Source organism: Ambystoma mexicanum, chromosome 10 (assembly GCF_040938575.1).
Source record: "Ambystoma mexicanum isolate Mex_15411 chromosome 10, UKY_AmexF1_1, whole genome shotgun sequence".
Lineage (NCBI taxonomy): Eukaryota > Metazoa > Chordata > Amphibia > Caudata > Ambystomatidae > Ambystoma > Ambystoma mexicanum.
In genome coordinates this window covers 1,301,257,333-1,301,261,840 of record NC_090932.1, presented here as the reverse complement: position 1 = coordinate 1,301,261,840, position 4,508 = coordinate 1,301,257,333, and the positions used below count along the sequence as shown (strand labels likewise).

At 46.1% G+C, this 4,508-nt stretch overlaps 1 non-coding gene across 1 annotated transcript; it reads right to left on the bottom strand.

The window, feature by feature from the left end:
- Positions 1 to 701: 701 nt before the first annotated feature.
- LOC138496243 (U1 spliceosomal RNA) lies at positions 702 to 863 on the bottom strand. Its single transcript, XR_011277777.1, has one exon. It is a non-coding gene; the product is annotated as a U1 spliceosomal RNA (small nuclear RNA).
- Between the last annotated feature and the right edge of the window lie 3,645 nt (positions 864 to 4,508).

Here is a 4,508-nt window from a genome sequence, read left to right as displayed (position 1 = left end):
GTCCCAAAGATAGCTTTTGGTGTCATGGGCAGTGATCAAAGGTTAGTTGCTTGTGATTTCTTTCAGTGTCTATGTGTTAATATTTTTCTGAAATAGTGGGGGCGACCGAGCGTAGCGAGGGAGCTATAAGGTTCTAGGGAGCGTTTGGGGGGTTTTGCCCCCAAGAACTTTTTTTTCTAATATGAGGTTGAAATGGTGCATTTTACAGCAGAAAAGGTGACCAAAAAGCCATAAGTTTACAATCATTTCTAAAGGGGAACATGAAAATTTCATGTCACCAAAAGCAGAAAAGAACATTTTACAACACAACACAACACATTTTAATGATCAATGTGTACACAGTGTAAGACAGCACTGTCATCGATGTAACACAATGTCATGCTGGTTGTACCCAAAATATGCCTCTGTAGCAACATGTCTATGCTGGCTGTTCCCGATTTAGGCCAGCATTGTCCTGTACAAAGCATGATTGATGCTGCCTGAGCATGTGCAGTGTGCCCAATACATATGGTAGCTTATCTCTGTAATACACATTACTTCTGTGGTGATGAAAGAAGCATAATTCAATTCAACAGATAAAATGTGGAAAAGCGATCACCCGAAGGTGAACCTAATCGAAGAAACGAAATGTGAGCACAATCTTAAAGTATGCAACCTAGCAGGCCTAGTGCACACTTTACCTTTTCTTTCACCAATAAATTGGGGGGAGAGCGCGAACGCAGTCCCCCACTACCAGAAATAATTTAGTTGTGTATCCCGCATTTGTGAACATAACAGGGGTCAGCAAATCCAATGTGCAATGGGTAAGCCTCACCATGGCAGATCTGCCCTTGAGATCAGATTCTCCCCTGCCAGCTAAGTATGAGTTGCATGCAAGAGGGCAGGGGTTGGGTCAGTTCTGGGAAGCCCCGCTAAGCGAGGGTGAGAAGGCAGGCCCTGACCCAGCCCCAAACCCCCACCCCTCAGAAGCTCTGAGCGTCTGCAGAGTTGCCTGTCCCGTATGTAGGGGGAAGCTCCAGCAGGCAGAGCCCAGCAGAAGAGCAGATTGTAGCGCAGTTCCTTTCTCCCATCAGGCCCTGCTCGGCCCGAGATTTGTATAAATAGCAGGATGGCTCGAGCAGGCCTATTGCAGTCTGCCCACTGGCCTGTAGGCCCCACATGGGCCCATGGCCCGCCTGAGCGGAGCTGCTCAGCGCTGGCCCCATTGACACCATCATAATCATCCTGGACCTCGACGCTCCACCACCCCTGAATCTCAGAGTTCTGCTCAATGACAATGCTGAAGCTTTGACATCTTAGCCGTAACCATATGCCGTGTTGTGTCAGCCGAGCCTGCACAGCGCCAAAGGCAAGTATTCCCTTGTCCGGGCCCAGAGGTCACTGAGTCTTCCAGTGCCATCCACTTGGCACGGCCTACTGTTCCCAGCGTTTTCTACCACTGCCAAACAGAACTGCATCATTGGGGCCCATCGCTGCTGCTCTCCGACTTGACCCCAGCCCAGCGCAAAGGCACCCATGCTTCTGGTTTGATGCTGAAAAACCTGGCTCTGCTGAGATCCGAAAGACAAGAACTAAGGTATTTTGGGAACATAGTAATATTGTTTTTTGTGTTGCAACTGTATCAGCTCACACCTCTCCTGAAGGGTATAGGCTGCCCTCAGACTGCGCTACCAAAAGAGTGAAAATAAGTTATACCTGTTGGGCTTGCCTGTTTCACTTTTATGATTGGGATCACTGCTGCATGGGTATTAAGCGTGTTACAAATAACCTATCATATCAGATCATATCATAGATCACAGATCAAGATCATAAGCAACTTCCAGAAACCTTGGCAGGTGGTCCACTGAGGCCCATTTGCAGGTTGCAGTGTGTTATTGGGGCACTACTAGGGTAACATATTGTGCTGTACATGTGGTATTCGCCATGCTTTGATACCCCACTGGCCACATCTATAATGCCCAATGTACTTGGTATAATGCATGGACATTTTCATCAATCCGCACTGTGCTTAGAGGTAAACGTAACTGCGCTCCCGTTGTTCTTCTTTGTCTCAAGACGAGGAAAAAAAGCACTGCAAAGGTTAAGTTTCTCAGCTGATAAAGGTTCATCTTCGGTGACATTCCCAATTCAAAAGAACGATTTTTGGGGCAGACAGGCTGTGTCGCCGCAACCCTTGCTAAACATATGTCCAGAGATGACAAACCTTGAAAGTAACTCCGCACAATGGCCCTCTAAGCAGAGGCCCACGGCTAATCAGGGGTTCAGGAATCCGCTGTGCTGCCCACGCCGAGAGGAACTCCTGCACAGCACCTGTCCACATAATCCTTCGCCCGGGCCAGCACTCTCTTCTCCTCACCTCGCTACCTCCTCCCTTCATCTCGGCTCGCCTTTTGCCCCTCGGAGCACCGTGCAAGAGAGGAACGGGCATGTCTGGGCCGGAGCACGTTCCTCTCTTGCATGGTGGGTCCTACTTGCCTGAAATGGGATATTTAAATGCAAAGTAATTGCTACTATATTAATCCCTTGTTCATAGTTTGTGGGAGTACTGGGCAATTGTATGGACCCGCGCTCACTGAAAATGAATGGTATTCCCGAGGTAACCCTCACTATGCCGTGATACAAATTAGTCTCTCCTTCCTCCATCATCAAGTCCCAAGATCTTCTTGACAAATTTATTTATTTATGCAATATTTGTCGGATATCTGACAAACATTGCATAAGTAAATAAATTAACACTTCGTGGCTGAGGACTGTAACTACCTCTGTTGAGGAAGTTAGGGTTTTGCGCACAGGCACATTTAAAAAAAGAAATTATTATTATTTTTTTTTACTCAAGAGTTGTCCAACATACGGCCTCGCGGCCACATAAAATGGCTTGGCGGGCCGCATTGTGGCCCGCAGGCCATATGTTGGACAACCTTGCTTTACATCATTCTCTGGTCATCATATCTTCTATGTGTGAGTCAGTCTGGGTTCTTGTGACGTCACCATTCGTCTTCCATTAAGACCCTTTTGGTTTCTTCAGGGACTGTACTTAGACGATCCTCATTTTGTTTCATTTGTTGCTATGGTTTTCTCAATGGGTACTTTACTGTCCATGGTTTCCTAGGTACTGGTACTTCAATAGGTGCTGTTCTTTTGATAGGTACTGGACGGAGCCCCACTGCGGCTCTCTGCTGGTTTATTTGCTCATCATACGTCACATGTTTCGGTGTGAACGTTCCTGGTACTTCAAAATGGACAGTTGGAGTGCGGGCTGTATTTGGGACCTCCTCTACACTCCCCCCTCTGGGCGATTCATCAACCATTTTCATATTTTCCTTTGGATCCATTTTCTTTGGTTCTTCTGTATTCACCTTCACTTCATTGCCTGGATCCATTCTCTCTTCATCCTCTGGGTCTATGCATGATGGTCTAAAGAAGTGTCTCCTCATCCCTATGGCTTTTTTCGCAGTTTTCTGGCATTGAGATATTATCTTGATAACACAGACTCCTAGCAATATCATCAGTATTAGGGCTCCCAGGAACTTGAATGCATCTCCCATCCATTGTGGAACCCATGAGAATAGTGATCCGAACCAACTGTCATCATCAACTTCATCAGTTTCATCAATCATATGATTCTGTAGTTTCATCAGCATACCTATGGCCTCTGTTAGAGTTCCATTTTCTTCATGGTGAGATGATATAAATGTGCAACATGATTCTCCAATTTTTGCACAAACACCTCCATCCATAGCTGTGATCATGTCAAGTACATATCTGTTCTGGAGAGTCATCAGTCGGATTGCCCTTAATTTCTACTTGATTGTGTTGAATCCCTTTATGGTTGTGTTGATGGTCTGCAGCAACTCCCATCTGGTTATCTGCAACCATTTAGTATTTGCTCCAACTTGAAATCTTGGCATGAAGATTGTCGTGAACACTGATGAGGTGAGGCTGAACAGTCTGTGTTCATATGGGATGGCATGAAAAGCTTCTTCTGATTTGGCAGAAAAGCAATTCTCTGTTTTTTTGTTTTATTCAGCACTTCCACAGATCTCTTCTTCCTTAGGTGAGCATCTGCTTTTGGGAAACTGTCAAAGTTCAAGTCACCTCTCGGGATCACCAACGCTGGAACGTGGACATTTACTAGCGTGCATATACCTCCCCAGTTTCTTGGCAGTCTGATGTATGCTTTGGATCCACATGCCCAATAATGATCCATAATACCTGCAGTTCCATGCACCATTCCTGGAGCATCAAGGATTCGTCCACAGTTCTGATTCTCTCCCATCTTCCTTGTGCCATCATTCCTGAAGCACAATTTTGAGCTTTCCAGTGGTACTATCTGCAAGGGTCCTCCTCTGTCTTCGAACCATGTCAGCAGCTTTGCAAGCTTTAGTCATAATAGTTTGCATATCCTTTGTGTATTTTCAATTGCTTCTTTGCAGGCTCCAAGGACCATCCATGCCCTGCAAATCACTACTCCTTTCTCCCACTCGTCTGGTGAAAGGACTGTTCCCCAA